General features: G+C 37.1%; 2 long non-coding RNA genes across 5 annotated transcripts in view; one reads left to right on the forward strand and one right to left on the reverse strand.

The window, feature by feature from the left end:
* The window catches only part of LOC146768587 (uncharacterized), a 131,312-nt gene that overhangs the window by 98,712 nt on the left and 14,993 nt on the right, over positions 1–17,607 (forward strand). The window contains exon 3 of the long non-coding RNA XR_014957991.1: positions 6,276–6,369. This is a non-coding gene — a long non-coding RNA (uncharacterized LOC146768587). The remainder of the gene's footprint in view (positions 1–6,275; positions 6,370–17,607) is intronic.
* Positions 1–17,607, reverse strand: part of LOC146768589 (uncharacterized) — a 95,150-nt gene that overhangs the window by 14,248 nt on the left and 63,295 nt on the right. For 2 of the 4 annotated variants that reach the window (XR_014957988.1, XR_014957984.1), the window contains one exon: positions 6,367–17,589. This is a non-coding gene — a long non-coding RNA (uncharacterized LOC146768589). Of the gene's footprint in view, positions 1–6,366; positions 17,590–17,607 lie in introns of those variants that run through there. The other 2 variants (XR_014957985.1, XR_014957987.1) reach the window with 2 other exon arrangements.

Raw genomic sequence — 17,607 nt, forward strand, 5'->3', positions numbered from 1 at the left:
GTGATATGCTGAAAAATGTGTTTTTAATGGGATGTATATGCTTAAGTGTTCTGAGAGTTCAGGGTGATGATGTACAGCTGTGTCCTATTTCCCTCTGTGAAAATTACAACATCTATGAATTATGTTTATAACATCCCAAAGCCAGAGAGAGAGATCAGATCTGGCAGCACTAGGGTCTAATTTTAGAATGCACCCAGTTGCCTGATAATCATTTGCACCAGAGATGCTACTATGCTTTCTTATGAACTGCAGCTTATTATTGGTAATATATTACTGAAAATAAACCCTGTCCTCATTTCTGCAGTGACTTTAGAATGGCTAGAGCCATGAGAAAGGAGCCTGAGCTTCTGGAGAAACAAAGGAAATATTGTGTTTAATTCCAGGACTAAGATTCAGGCCAGGTCTTAACCCAGGTGATGGAAATCACCTCACAGAGCCTGGGCCAGTTGCTGGCCTATTCCCCCCAAGAGACTGCAGAGGCTGTGACCATCACGGCTAATTTTGGGTCATCCTCCCCTTCCTTCAGTACCACTTTCAGTCTGGCTTGGAATCTTGCTCACAGCTTTTTCTTTCCTTCTATGCAATGTCATATTTAAAAATTATTTGGTTCCACACCTGGTTTTTTTTCCCTAGTCCCATTTGACTAATCAGACATCACTATTTCTGATGAAATGCTGTCTTGAAGACTCTATATTTAGTCTCAGTACCACCCCAAAATGATGCAATGAGCCATTTTAATGAGAAAAGTCTCTACCAAATAGGCAACAGTGCTGCAAATATCTCATTCTTAGCATTGTCACAATATTCATCAGGGCTATGCAAATTAATTATTTCAAAGAGGTTTCTCTTCTGGAATTTTCAAGTGTCTTCATTAAGGTTTGGCAAAATATTCTTAGATCATTACCTGAATTTCATCTTCTTAAAAACAAAAATTACACAACTGGAATAATAATAAGCAAAATTAAAAGGAGGGAAAAAAACCCCAAGCAACAAAACCAAAAAAACAAACCATAACTGTGTATAGAGCAGGCACTAAGACTCTTTTTTACCTGAAAGAATCAGACCAATTTCATTCCTTTTGCCCCTAATCTAAAACAAGTGGAAAGAAAACATAAACACCATCCTGAAATGCTGCAGAAGAATTATGAGGGTAGTGATACTTGATCATGGTGCCCAGTTATTTTCTAAATATCAATTCCTGCACAGTATGGTCTGCTTGAGAGGTGTGAAAGATCAACAGCTGTAAAAATAGAGCAATAGCTGCACTGAAGTTTCACACCTGCATTCAGAGTCTCCTTCATCAACTGCATGAACTTTGTCCTTTAACTAGAAGGCACAGGGGCTTTTTAAGTGTCATGCTGCTGTTTCCTCAGTAAACAATGGGCATAATTAAAGCTATTAAGTATCCTTAGGGAAAAAAGATACCAGGATTAAGGTGGAAAAAATATGGCTTAGCTGGCTGGATTTGTAATTCTTCGACCAGAGATAACAAACCATTACCAAATTAAAAAAAAAAAAAAGAAAAAAGGTAGTAAATTTTTGTTATTGTATGGACAATGGCTTAAAATACTCAGCTGTAAATGCAGTTCATAGTGAAGTGTTATGAATAAATAGGCTTTTGACAAGAAAAGTTTAGTTTAGCACAGCATAATGTTATAATGTTTCACTGGGCTGTACTGCACTTAGTAAACAGAACTACCTACTGACCTGAAATAATGCAGCTGGAGAAAAATATGTGAGTTAGCAGGAATACTGAAGCTGTGACTTTAAAACTAGAACTCTGTGATATAGTAATCACTTGCTATTCTCAAAGGAGACTAAGAAGTAGAAGAAAAAGAGGTGTAATTTATCATCCTCTGAGCATTCTTTTTTAGTACAGAAATTATGCTGACTGGAAGAATTTCATTTGGGTTTTTCTTTTTCTTCCAAAGCCATCAGCTATGTAAATGATAGAGACCACACTGATAAATGATTAAAATGGAACGGAACAAACCCCAAAATAGGAATCTGTGGCAACAGCTGCCCAAAACAGAACATCTTCATCTTTCATTTAGAAACCTCCAGCAGGCTGAGTGAGTTATCCCATGCTGCAGAAATGCCTTTGGGATGTGCTCCTACTGGCATCCTTGTACCACCTGCTTGGGAAGTGCTGTGCCATGGGCCTTAGCATTTGCACAGACTTGTGTGAGAGGAAAATGTCAGCTTCCATCTGATGTCTCAGTTTGCAGCTACAAAAGCCCTGCCTGCACAAGCCTGGTCGGGTTTACGGAGGCGAGAGGCACACACGCAGAAAGGGCTCTGTGCCTCTTATTTCAAGCAGGCTGGAATCTGAATCCTGACTTTTCCACCTAGCAAAGTGATTATGTGGTGAATGAGCAGTAGATTTCATGCATGTGAAATGAGACTTATTCTATACTAGCTGCTAAATGGGGCTCCAGGAACATTGCCCCCTCAACTTCAGGCTTAAGGCTTTAAAAGCTTCCTATTAGAAACACTTTCCCTCCCCGCCAAATCTATTCAGTTATTGGTATGTTTTCCTTTTAAAAATATTTCCCATGTCGTGGCTGAAATTATTTATACAATGATAGACCTTATGTTCTCCCCCTGCTCTTTGTATAAACAATATTTTTACATCTCAGGGGAAGTGGTCTGAAAAAAGTTTTATGTACAGTGTTTAGACTGGGGAATGAGTAGAGATAAGGTACCTGGAGAATAAAACTAACTGCACCCTACAGGTTATAGAATAACAATAATATATAAAAAAGTAAGCCATGAAAATTGGAGAGGCCAACAGAACTGAAATTGGAACTTTAAACTTTAAGTAGAAAAAATATGTACAACAATCCTGTATTGTGAAGGAACTACACTAAACTGTTATGGTGAATGCATTTCTTGGAAGCAGTTGGTTGGTCAAATAAGTAGTTTCCCATTTTGGTTTTTATCTTTGATTAAAAATCAGTTGTTTAACACAGAATATTTTAAAAGGAAGGCCACCAAAGCTGGTATATACCAGTCCTTTACTGACATGGGACTGGTTCTTTCTCCACAGGAAATATTTTACTTATTTAATACTAAAATTGGTCTGCTTACTCTTGCATCTGAACCACATCTTATTCAGGGCAGCTACTAGTGTGTACCCCATGATACTGAGTGCTGTAGCCAATTGCTTTTGTCTCACTAAACAAAAGTTACTTCCTTCTCAGAGCAGGAGGCAATGACAACCGAGAGTTTAAGAATCAGTATTTTAACTGAATCAGTATTCCCGAAAACTTTCAATCTCCTTTGAGTTCTACTGACAGGATACAAAGTCCAATATTCAGGGAATCAATCAGGCACTCCTCTGAAAAATGAATGTTTGCTAAGTACAGAACCATAGAATCATTTAAGTTGGAAAAGACTTGTAAGTTCATCGAGTCCAGCCATAGGTGCAACAGTGCCAAGTCCAACAGTAAATCCTGTCCCCCAGTGCCACATCTACACCTCCCTTAGACACCTTCAAGGATGGCAACTTTACCACTTCCCTGGGCAGACTCTTCCAATGCTTGACAACCCTTTCTATGAAGAAATTTTCCATAAATTCTGACCTAAATCTTCCCTGGCACAACCGGAGGTGATTCACTCTTGTTCTATTACTGGGAGTAGAGACCACTCCCCACCTGACTCCATCCTCCTTCCAGGGGGTTGCAGAGAACAATAAGGTTCCCCTTGAGCCTCCTTTTCTCCAGGATCAGCCCCACCAGCTTCCTCAAGCTGCCCCTCATAGGATTTGTCCTCCAGACCCTTCCCCAGCTCCATTCCCCTCCTCTGGACCTGCATGTTGATCCTCACTTCTATGTTTTTCCAGAATAACAAAAGGGATTCAAAGTGCTGCCTCGCCTTTGCCCAGTATAGGGGGCAAATGAGCAAAGAACAAACAACAAAAAGGGAGACCTCTGAATACCCCAGACACTAAAATTTCCCAAACAACAGAACACAACAGGTCCTCCTAAGCTACCCCAGTAAAAGATGGTTTCTAAGCTTGATACTTTATTGCAGAGAGAGCATGGGAGCAGATCCATCCTAGTAAGCAGTTACTTAATTTTTATGTTTTCTTGCTGTTCATTCCAATGCATTTACAGCAGCTCACTTAAACTACATTCATTCTGAAAAATTAAGCCCTGGTGCTGCATTCCAATCTTAAGAATTTATTTCATTGCCAGATGCTAGAAGGACATAGGAAATAAACATTTTAAAGTAGACAGAAGCTGATTGTGCCTGGCTTACTTTACAGCTCTAAGATTTTCGTTTTGCACATACCATAAGCCTGTAAATCCCATATTCCAAAATTACTAGAAATAATTTCCAAGTACCTGAATACTTTTCTAAGATTCTGGTTACTTCTTTGCAGCTGGCAGCTCTGCTTTACTGCATTTAAGAAATAAACAAAGCAGTTTTAAACAACATCATTTTAAAGACAAATCACCTTTCTGAATCTCCAAAGAAGCAATCTCACTCAGACACAGGAAGATCTATCGTCCTCTCATCCCTAGGCACAACTCCCATTAAAGCAGATCAAGAAGGGAATACATTTTCTCCTATTTGGATTTTTAAAACTATCTAAAATAAGACCCATGAAGAATATTAAGGCTGTTCAAATGGACAAGCCATTAAAAAAGAGAGCAAAGCACATACATTTTATTGAGCAGGGACAGCAATATGTGACACACATGTTGCTACACTAGCACAACCCCATTTTACTGACTTCAGTGTATCACCCTTGTCCAACAGCACCAAAGTGAAAAACAAAAATCAAGAAAAAGAAAAATATCAGGGTGTAAGACTCGGGCCCACAGCAGAAGACCAGCAGTGGCACTCATTGTGGGATCTCTGCAGTCAACTAGAAAAATCATGGAAAGCAATAAGAGGCACAGAGGTGTCAGGAACAATGTCACATTCTCCTTGTAGATAACCTTCATTTAAAGCCCCTAACCTGTTTCTGCCTCAGAATCCATAACACAGAAATTTTAACTTCAGTGATACGGTAAACATGAATATTGGGCTAATATAGAAATTTTCCTCCTTCCACCGTGGAAGCCACAGATGTTACTTTGTGCTTTTATACGCAACAGATTCACAATCAGCTTCAGACAGAATTGGAGCTGGTGAGAACTGCAAAAATGTATGACCACCAGTTTGTACCCCAGGAAATGCTGACTTAATTTAGAAACATTCAGTGGTAAATAAGATAATGCCACCTTCTGCTTTTCTCTCTTTTTAATGTGCTCCTGGAACAACTAGCAGTGAATGTACTCACATGACATACAAATATATCCTATATACCCTATGTAATCTCTCTGCACTATTTCTTCTAGGAGGTGAACAAAGACCATTCAGTACTCTAAGCCTGACAGATATTCTCAGCACCCCAGAGTAACTGCCCTCCGTGTGCTCCATTTGTTTTGGAGTGGAGCCAGATAAAACACTCAAAACTTAAGTTCATTTTTTACCCCCAAATGCTTCTGTATTCTTTTACACTGTTATAAAGAAGAAAACACATTGTGTAGTGTCCTATTAATACTATGGGCTCATTGTTCACAGACAGATTGAAAGCTGTCTGGGAATAAATCAAAATAAAGATTTTTTACCAAGTCACTGAAATCTAAACATTTTTTGTTACAACTTCATACTTGACATATAGAGCATTTATTTTATATAATATCAGTGTTAAACCTCTTTTATCCCTCCCTTCTGTTACCACATTTGAGAGGGGGCAACAAAACCCAAAGTGTTCTGACTTTTGACTGGCTTCCTTTGTGTTTATAGTATTTTATGCCAAACTTTTTGGGTCTGAATATGTTATTCAGAAGGAAAATTATGTCCCATCCCACTGATACTTCTGTCCTTTGGCTCAACCAGTTAAATATTGTCTTCTGTGGTGGATGCACTCAACTCCATAACCAAACTAGGAGCAATTTGGTATAAGCTCTAAAGGAGGCAAAGGGCTGAGCTGTAACCAGGTCAAGAACTTCTCCAGTTCCAATCTATTGTCTGAAAAGCCTTTCAGGAGCAGAGTGACACAGGGAGCACCAATGCAGATGAGCTTGGAACATGATCATGCCATTAGGACATAAATTGAAGGTGGTTTTTCCCAAACTCATTGATCAAGGAACAAAGAAACTTGTGGATACAAGGAGTCTCATGCACACCTTTTCCACCCCATGTAATCTGACTTCAAGCCAAGCACTTTATTCCATAATTATGACAATCTAAGCAAGCCTTCTTCTCTCCCTGCTAAGCGGTCTGGCTGCACCACTGATCTCCCCTTGAGCTCAGACACCTCTCAAGGTTCTCCTTGAGGCAGAGGGACCTTTTAGCAACAGAAAAACTTTGGTAAGTGACCAGTATAATTAGTTAACTTGTATTGTAGTGCCCTATGATTTTGTCTTTTTCTAATTTTGATTTTTGTCTTTTTCAAATGCTTGTGCAATTCCATAATGGCAATATCATCACTGAACTTTGTTAAGCCATGTTTTCACAACGTATTTCAGTTTAAAAAAATTTTGTGACACTGTAGCTTAACTGCTGAGAAGAATTACATATAATGACAGTTCATTATTTCTTAGGTGAAATGTATTTAGTTTAGCCATTTATAAAAAGAAAACTCACAAAAAGAATTATTTCCCCAGAACTAGATAGCAAGAAGGAAAACAGTTTCCTTCCTAACCATTTCCATGGCTGTTTCTTTACGGCTTCTGTGTTAGAGAACAGCCCTCTTTCTCCAACTACAGCAATAACAACAATCTCTTTTACATGAGAATTTTCTTCTCTGTGATCCACAAACAGGGCAGATTTATCTCCCTGTCTTCTCTCTACTTCTGTACTGTGATGTACAAATACATCAAAATATTACTTATGTTGATCAAAGCCATTCCTGTTTTACTCCCAATTCAGCACAGCAGTGAGATTAGTAGCTATTCCCATGTTACAACTCAACAAGTATCAGGAAAAAAAAAGATTTTCAATTTCTAATGCCAATAGTGACTTTTTTGACCGGTCTCCAGTCCAGTCCGTGGTTGGTATGTAGGAGTGTGTGTACTTGCTGTAGACTCTGAAGTGCAAAGGACTTGTCATAACTTATTTGCAGGGCCTCACTGTGCTAATCTGATTTTGCAGTAAGTCTGTGGACTAAGTTGTTTTGGTAAAACTCTCCCCAGGGATATTAAAATATGAGCAACTGTACCGTTTGGTACAGTTCTTTATCTGAATCAGTCCTATTAGCATATCATAAAATATTCCCCTACTTTATCACATGCATTATTTTCTTCATTGCAATATTGAAGAAAAAAGTACCCACATACAAACAGTAAAATTAGGGACTTGAGGCTTCTTTAAGGTACTTTCTGGTAGCTTCTGTGCTTTTTGCCTTTTTTTGTGCTGTTTGTCTTTTCATTTTCTCCTAGCATATGGAGCACAAAAGACAGGTAATAGATTGAAATGAGAATGGATTACAATAAGTAAAATATTATCCCCATGTATAATTGGAGAGTATTAGTTTTCTGCAGTGTTGGTGTCTTTTTCAGATAAAAACAGTAGAATTTTAATTCCAAATCATATAGCTGAAATGATATCATTTATAAATATGCCTAAACTGCTTTGATATTTAACATGTATACTTTTGCCTCCTAAGTGATTTAAGGGTTTTGAAAAAAAATAAATATTTGGTATAAGGACAAATGCTCATTAGGTGAAGTGTCTTCATTACTTGAAGTCATGATTTCCTGTTATAGATATACAAACAAAACATTGTGCTGCTCTCACAGCTCCAGTTGACAACAAGCAACTTCTCTTAATATTGCATACATGTTTCTCAAAAATGCCCCAGTGGCTTCAACATGGAGCCTTTCACTGTTGGAGAATCATTATGAAGAAATACAGGTTTAAGTGATCAAACCATAAACCTTTCCGTGTTAGGGCAATCCATAAGAAACCATTTTCATCACCCTTGGTCATACAGAAGAAGGCAAGAAAGCTGGTGACACAGGATTTGGTGCCATTGAAATGGCCATTGAAACAGTGTCTGCTTTGTTAATATGCTGAAGATTTTGCCTTTGTGTCCCATGAGTTGCCTTTAACAGCAGGATTTACAAAGTCAAAACACATACTAAAGAACTGGCCTTTTTCCATGGATGTGGAAGGTCTCAGCTACAGCAGTGGCCCTGTTCCCAGTACAGGGTGGCAGAGCCACTCTACCTTTAGAAGAAAAAAAATTACACACCAGCTTGCCTAGGAGTGCTATCCAAAAACTCATTATTTACACCATATTAACCATACATATTTTCCTCTCCTTTGCATTATATGCACTGTGGTAAACTGAATCCATTTCTTTTTATAGTGTGTAGTTCCATTTTCTGACTTGAGTTCTCTGACAATTTTTTTCTTTGTTGCAATATGATCCCTCCCAGCAAAGAGAGCTTCAGCCTTTTCTAAAGAGAGTGAAATTCTAGGTACTTTCATAAATAGAAATACTTCAATTATTCTTTGATTCTTTTGCACCTCTATAACATGCTGGAATTTCATTTAGAAGACCATCTCCATATAAAAACATATCATTTAGCAACCTTGATGCAGACTTTTCTTCTGTTTATGTGAAATATGCAGCTATTTCACCTATGTATTTTAACCCAGACTCTACATTCTTTACCATCATTCTTTGGTTCACAAGCTTAAAAAAAAACCTTCTTTAGATCTATTTCCCTGCTGTCATATTTTCCTTTAGATATATTCTGAAGAAAGACTCTTTTTGCGAATTGAAAAATGTCATTGCGTGCTTTGTACTGTCTAATTTTTTATCTTATTAATACCAATAGTATAATGTATTTGAACACCACAATATTTTCATAAGATTCATTGGGGGTCTACCTTTTTCCAGCACTACTCTAATGTTCAGATAATGAAGCGTGGGGGCAGAAATAGATAGCCTGCTGACCACCTGAACCCAGAAAGATTAAAATGTACGATTCAAAGCTGTTTGAGGGCTATACCTTCTGGAAGAAAGATTCCTGTAGTGCTCCATCATTAACATCTAGACACTTCGTACTGGAAAACTCTGATGAAAGCAGGAATTCAATTGCTGCACATAGCCAAAAATACACATTCAGGCAAAATGCTAGGGACAGGAATAAGGCTTATTGAGATACTCTTATACTATCAATTAAGCTATTTGAAGACATTTCTAATTCTGCTGTAAAGATTAAACGTTTAGGTAGCACAAAAATGAACAAATAACTGCCTCATGAAAGAGGCAGAAAATTGCACCAACTAATATCAAATAAGAGAACAAATACAATATGCTGATAATAACACTTCCTATGCAGTTTTACCCTCCAGAAATAAAGTGTCAAGAAAAAGGAATAATTAATGAATTGGAATGTAGGCAGTAGTAAGATCAACTACAGCAAATACATTGTTATCAGAAATTATTTTTTGCAAACATACTGGTGATAGACAGGGAACTGCAGGGGATTTTCAAAATTTCAAATTGCAGGTTTTATGCAAGCTATGAAGTAGGTGAAAAGCACAAAAGATTCAGCAACATTAATTTTCATAAAAATTGGCTTTAATAATGAAAGTTGTCAAAAACCTTGAAAGAAAATTTTGTGCATGTCTAATTACTTTGAAATAGCTGCAGTCAATGAATTTGGATGCAATACCTTTTCTATGGTTTTTTCAAGACTCCTAGAAGTTAAAGACTTTGTCCTGTATTATAGCCTATGATGATAGATAGCCTATGACCATAGGTATTTTCTACAGACTGTCAGAAGAGATTCCCTCTGTCTTTCAACAGGCAAAGCCAAGAAGCTCCAGGCTCTTTGTCAGGTGGCTTATTGAGTTCACTGAGGTTGAGGCTTAACTGAATTTTCCAAGTAAAATTTACAGACAGCTGAACAAGAGCATAACCTGTACTACTTCTAAGGACATATTTGATTATCAAAACACTACAACATTAATAAATGCTATTTTATTCTGAATGTAACTGGTCTTTGTTATCTTTGTTATGCTTTGTATCTCCTTATCTTCTCACATCAAACACACATGGTGATTGCAAAGTGCAATCTTCCTGGCTTACTTCCTCAATGTTCTGTCCAGACCTATTGCACAAACTCTCTGATGAGGACCATTTATTGTACCTGAGAGCCATGAGAATTTGCTTCTGTATGGAATATTGCTGCCAAGTCAGAGTCATCTGCACTTCAGAGGAATATAAAGTGGTAAAAATCAAATTCTCTTTGACACCTTGATCGTGCCTTGAGGCTACAAATCTGATGGTTTTTGATTAGTGAAAATCATTGTGGTTGTGAGAACAGGTGGAATATGACAATTCAAGATGTTCCTAAAATGTAGCAAAAGATAAATAGACTTCAGTATCTTTGACAGGTACTTCTAAGAGACATCTATAACCACTTCAGTCTCAAAGGCTTTTTGGCCATGAATGAAACTTTTGGTAATCCATAGGCATTGTGACAAATTGTCAGCTCTCCTGCCTTCTTTTTAGGTTCACTGGATTTCAACTTACCCTCTCTGCTCTCCAGGCTATTGGGATACTTCTTTAGCAGTTGCAAAATTTGGATGGGCTGCTATTTATCTTGCTGTGAAGGAGTTTTCTCACATAGCAAATCATCTTACAAGGTGTTAACATTTCCCATTCCCACTCATCAAAACACTTACCACGAAACAGATGCACCAAAGACAAATCAAGTTTGAGCTCATAGTTTAGTTATAAGTCTTCACTTTCAACAGATCTATGTGGATCTGTGTAGACACAATTCAGATAAGAAGGTAAAGCTGAGCAGACCAAGGAACAGCAATCTGCTGTCCTATAAGTGCAGCTGAAATAAAGTTTACTCTTCTATATACTAAAACTATGTGGTGTTTTGCCCTGGCCAATCAAAAGAAGAGGATATCAAGATTTGCTCTATTTTTACTAGCTCTTGATGGCCCCATGAGTTATTCCCTCCTACAGCATCTCTGCAGAATTTAAATGTCCTGGATGTAGGAGAGTTTTTGCTGCTTCTGTGCCCTACATCAGAGTAGGAACTCTCTATTACGTCAAAAGCCACCAAAGAAAGACTGTGCTACAAGATGGGGAGGAAAAGCAAACAGTACAAAAGCACACAGACCAGAGTTGAATAGGTTTTCAAGGCAAAAATGTGCTTATGGGTGAAAGAAAATCAAAGGTAGCATCCAAGTTTGGTATCACCCCTATATTCTATTTGTAATAATTCATTTTAAAAGAGGCAAAAGAATTTTATTTGCCATAGCTGAAATATGCTGGCTTCTTTTGAAGTATTTGTCCTGTTAATCCTCATAAACTCTTAACAGTCCAAAACGATCATCGTTGCCATGTACATTAGTATGTTATTACCAGGATGAATTCTTTTAGTTGTGAGTCCTCCAGGAATTTTAGCAAAAAATGTTTGCCAAGCAAAGATCACAAATTGAAGCACCTGCTTTACACTAATAAATTCACTAGGAATGTCTTTCTGCAGAGCATAATGAGTAGTCATGAGCTTTTAGCACTACGAGACTAAAGAGAACTAATTTGACAGTTCTGCTTTCAATTCTCTTCACACTTATTTTATATCAAAATAACCCCTCTGACTTCATTGAGATTGCTTCTGCTTTGTACCACGTTTTGAAACTAATCATATCCGAATTCTTTTATTTCAACAGTGTCCTCTCTTTTCTTACACATTTTAGGAAATCCTGAAGGAACAGGGACTGGGACCACCCTTGGTTTGTGTGTGCTCTTTTGAGTGGAAAAGCTAAGTTATGCACCATGCAAACTCCCTTGATGACTTGACAAGAAGGATTACAATTTAGGGCTGCCTTTTTGGAAGATGTCTCTCTAACTTAAGGCCTTTCATAAGTACTAAGCAATCCTTTAATGAGTGCCTTCTGTCCTCTCATGTAAATAAAAAACTCATCCAGGGAGCTGTTGAGGACAGAGACAGTCAGATTTTGCCAACTCTGCAGTTACATGCCTGCATAATTGCTCTGCTTTGCTGCTTTGTACATATGCACCTGAAGAGAAAAAAACTGTACCTTTAGGAGGTACTGTGGGCAATGCCATACCCAAAATATACCCAGCAAGTGCCAGCACAGAGAAAGGGAACTTTTCAGACAATATTCAGGGCTGCCTACAGCAGCTTGCTAACCATATTCATACTCGATTAGTACATGCATAGGGTATTATTGATATTAGTCAAACTGTAACAGGCCTGGATATTAATGTCAAAGCATTTAATGTAAACATAAAGGGAACTCTTTGTGTAAAAAACCATATTGAGAAACAGTCTGAAGTCCCCATACTTGAGAGAGCACATGGATGCATCTGTGCCTGTCCGTGACATGGGGGCTCCCAAAGGACTTTTGCTGCAATCTCCTTGTGGATTCATGCAGGTGCTGTTGCAAATTTCCTTCACTTAAAAAGAAGATATGCTTTTTTCTTTTTTTTTTTTTTGCAGGCAAATCCTCACTCTGTCTCTTCATACCAAGTTATACCATAAGCCTAATACATAATATGGATGAAATCAGGAGAAAACCCTATAATTTCCCTAGCTTTTGTGGGGGCTGGTTACAATAATTTCAAGCCAAACATAATTTAGTAACTATTTTCTTTCCACTGCTTTATGAAAAGACTCTCAAACAAAGCAGGGCTGGTGAAATTTCTTGTCTACAATCATTTCAGATAAATCAAATAAATTACATGGCCAAAAGGTTACACAAATTATTTAAACATGTGAGTTAAGTCTTATGGGACTCATAAACATTTCTCAATGATGAAACATAACAATAAGAGTTTTCTTTGTGGAGGTTATGCTGAGGTTTTCTTGGATTCTTTATATATAAAACCATAAAAAGTGATTCCTGGGATATATATATTAAATTAGGTTCTCTCTACTCCTTACTCATAGTTAATATTTCACTAAAATCTAATAGCATTTTAGCTATAAACAATACAATATTCTCCATACATGGAGTTGAATGCTTACTAAAGCACTGAAAAAAATAAAAATAGTAACTGGTTATTTGACACACACACACACAAAAAAAAAAAAGAAAAAGAAAGATATATATATTATAATTTCTTTAAAACATGATCTGTCTATTTTTCAGTGTCTGAGTAGTCTGCAATACAAAAGGATTGTTAAACAGTAAAATACAATGGGAAATTTAAATATTGCATTTTAATATGTTGCAGCACAGTTTGTCTATATTTTTATTCCTTGTTTACACAGATCCCAGTTCCCTGTTCCTATTGCTATTTCAAAGTTCCCAGGCATGGCATCACTTCCCTTTGTAGATGCAGTTTCCTCAGTAAGTACAAGCTAACAACCATCAAACATCCTATGATGAGCAAATAGATTTAAACCACCTTTCCCTTCCTCCCAGACTAAATACTTCTGAGGCTTATGAAATAAGATTAACAACACCAATACATTAAAAATGTTCTGCAACATCTAAACATTGGATTTGGTTGTACAACAGGTACACGCAGAAATAGGAGTGAATGTTCAGATTATTACTTCTCAGAACCTGATCTTCCATCTTTGAAGAAAATTAGAATTAAATCACCACAATTCTTGCAGAAAATGCCTGTCTTGTAAGGTTTTTATACAGGGTTAATTGTTTTGTAGTCTTTGTAAGGGGTGATGAAACTTGCATCTGTAAACACTGTCAACATATAAATACAGAGGTTTTTATGTCAAAGCATAGACTTGACCACTTGCTCAGGAAAACATTACTACAGATTTCAATATGTAAATGCTACAGTATCAATTATTTATGGAAGGAAATATTGAGAATTAATAGCAAAATACAAACAACCATGGAAAGATCTATAGATTCAACAATGCTGAGAGACTTTTTTTTTCTTGTCTTGGACAAAAATTGCAAATAGAAAATAGTCACAAAATTATAGATTTAAAACCACTAAAATTCAAGCCCTAGTAAATGAAACTATTTTTTCTTGTCATCCTTCAGGGCCACAATGTTATTACATAAGGGAAACAGAGGAATAAGACATATTGTTTCTACAACTAATCCTCAGAACTATTTATGTATTTTATAAAAATCATGTCACCTAGGGGTTGTTTTTCTGTGGATGGTATTGCTAAATTTATTCACTCTAAATATATGTTTTCAATATTCCTGCTTTGAAGAGAATGCAACATCTCAGAAAAAAATGTTTGAATGTCAGCTATTTTGTGTCATCCTGTTGATAATTTGCTACTTTTGCCATTGCACTTTCACACACACCAACAAAGGGATTATTTCAATTGTTTATTTCTTGTCTAATGCTAAATAATCTTATGTGAAGAAAACTTTTTCAGAAGGTAAAATGTATCAGGAGCAATATTGTCATTAAATCATTCAGAAGTATTATATACAAAGGACATTTATCAACAGAACACGTGCAGTAACACTGTATAGTACTTTGAGTTGATTTGGTTTTTGGTTTGGTTTGGGTTTTTTTTTTAATATTTTATTGTCTATAAGATCCTAAAAATGAACCATTAGCTTCATATAGCTCATGTGCTATTTAAAGGATTCAATGTTATTGTAGTTGATGCGCACTCCTTTTCAGGCAGCTATGCCAGACATTTATATATTCTGTTAATCAACACATCAAAATCAACACCTTGGATTCTCTTTCAGACAGCAATTTGCTGAGCAGATACTACCATTAAATATCTTTGAAAGAGCATTAAATAGAGAAAGCATTAAAAAAACCCCACCTAGTATTTAAAATATACAGAGATTTTTTTTTTAGTTCAAATCTAGAACTAAATCCTATTCCTCAAATCTTATTGCCAAAATCTGGCTCAGAAGCATGAAAATATTTCTTTTGGATTAGAGGTATTTTGTGTCTGGCTCCTTAATGTGGCCATGACCCTACAGGTCCTAATAACAAAATGTGCCTGATTTTTAGATCCGGATGAGCTCATTTCTAATCTCCCCATAGTTGTAAAGCAAGAGTTTACAGTGGTTGCTGCTCTCTGACTCCTTGAAGCCATTCACCTCATGAACCTACAACCATCATCCTTCGCATAATTCTCATTTTTAGAACAAGCAATCTATCAGTCAACAAGTCCCTACCCTGGGATCAGTGTAGGGGTTCAGTGAGAAGAGTTTTTTCCCATTCATCCCGATGACAGCAATCCTGGCCTGATTTTACCCTACATCTTAAATTCTGACCATGCAGGCATACCAATGCATGAAAAAACCCAGACACACCCACAGGTGGCTATGTCTGGTTTTTCTGAGGGGGAGTTGCAGCAGGGGGATTGTTTCTTTGTTTGTCTTTTTTTTTGCCACTGTTTTGTTTGGTTTGTCAAGCCTTGATTCTAGACAAGTGTTTTACATTAAAACAGGGATCTCGCCTTTGTTTGATGGCAAGCACAGCCATTATAAATAGAACCAACCTTAATCTAAACATATCTGTAAATTTTTCTTTTTAACATTTTCAGATTTGTGTAAATAGATTCAGCTCAGCTTATAATCTTTGACAAAATATGACTCTAATCAGTGGAGATGCAGGATTTCCAAGTAGATTTTCTCTTTGCTTCTTACTTGGGAGGAGCTCACTCAACCTTCATCCATTCTGCCTTTGGCTTTCCAGCTGTGTTTGTAATTTTCCTGACACTCCTACTCTTTGTGAACAATGCTGGGATGAGCTGTTCCACTCATATTTGAACAATGAGCATGAAAAAGATTTTTTTAAATTTTTTTTTTCACTAAGCTGGCTATTTTATGACTACCGGTGACAACCTCCAAAAAGCTTAGATCTTGCTGTCAATCTCACCAACTATCTTCTGTCAATCTCACCAAATATCTTGTCCTTAGGTCCATTCATTAGTGAAAAAGCAGTATGTGAGTGCTAACGTTTTTCCATAGCTTATGTCCCCAAATACAGTGAAAGCTGATAAATTTATTATGTTGTCAAACTAATATATTTAATGAGTTGAGTACAAATGTTTTACTTACATCAGCTATTTACCAGTTATGGCAATAGAGTTTTAGTGAATACTGATGGGAAATGGGTTCAATAAAAGGCAAGAACAAAGAAACAAAAAATACTAGGATTTTACCAAACAAGTGTCCTGAGAAGCACAAAGGAACCACAATCACCCTCAGGAGCTCACCTTTTATGGATGCATGCTCTACAGTGCATGCATACCTTCCATGGGAAGGAAACAAAAAAGCCTGGAAAAATTTATCTGGGGACAACCAATACAGCCCAAGACATTTTTTAACAATGTTTGCTTCTTATTGTCAAAATGTTTATGATCATGTATCTCCTAAGCTAAAAATATTCCTGTTGCTTGAGTAAAGCACTTGGGGGAAAGGCAGGATGGAAGCCAAGCATGCTGCTTCCTTGAATAATTTGACCCAGCCAAGGAATTTCAGTGTCTTAAAAGTTATTATTTTGGCTTGCCAGATTTAACACAGGATCCAACCTGCTAACAAGTGATGATACTCTGGGTCAGTACTTGGTCTTCAGTATCAGTGGGAAAACTCTACCACAGTCTGCCAAATAAGGGAAGCTTATAGTCCCAGCAAGAAGAAACTGCTCCAGGGCATTGTTGCCATGAGGTGATGATAATGGCTTTCCCATGGAATCAAGAACTTTCTGACAGCAGCATAAAATGAAACCGGGTCAAAACACAAATTGTCCTGTGGTTCACTTGGTTTCCTGATGACACAGGCAGCCCTGTGCCACAAAAATAAAAAAAAAAAAATCAAAAATCTGTCTGCACATACACTGCAAACCCTTCTATTTATTTAGCTATGGAAAAATTATTTTTCTGTGGGCAGATTTTGAATATAAATTCAGGTCTGGATCTGGCATTCTTTGACGTGAGTAATCAGCACTGGGGCCAATTGCAGTTTCCTAGTAGGACAAAAAGAGCAGTACAAAACACACATCCTCAGCACCTAAAAGCTTTACATTTACAAAGTAGAAATGAATAGTGACAAGCTGTCACAGCTTGAGGAGCACCACAAAGGCAAATGGGAGAGGAATGTCTCTTCACTTCTCCTGAAGTCAGAGCTGGTATCACTCTGCATCCAAATATCCAAAGCTATATTGTGCCTAACCCTACACTAGTCCTACCATCAATAGAAAAAACATTCTAGAGTGGATAGAACAGAAGTTTTATTGTTCTATTATACACATTTATATGTGGGTAGAGAGAGCATGGCACAGAACTGAAGAATAGTTGGGGCTGGAAGGGACCTCTTGAAATCAGCTAGTTCAAACCCCTGCTAAAGCAATGTCAGCTTGGGATTTTTTGTTTTCTCAAGGATTTTTGTGTGTTTTTTTCTTTTTTTTTAAACAAATAATGCAGGATACCTTCATAAGAAAAAAAAAAAAAAATACCTGAATGTAGAGTCTGCAAGGACAGCATTGGAAGCTTGAGAAGAGAAGGTAAAACCTGACAGCCTCATCCGTATTATTCAGCAAAGTAGTGTTCATGAAGAGTGACCCAGCCTGTCACTGGAACAAACCTGGATTCCTTCAAGAGCCATTCTGGAATGAACTGGTGTCTGTGGAGCAAAAAACAT

This window comes from Lonchura striata, chromosome 1 (genome assembly GCF_050655825.1).
Source record: "Lonchura striata isolate lonStrDom1 chromosome 1, ASM5065582v1, whole genome shotgun sequence".
NCBI lineage: Eukaryota > Metazoa > Chordata > Aves > Passeriformes > Estrildidae > Lonchura > Lonchura striata.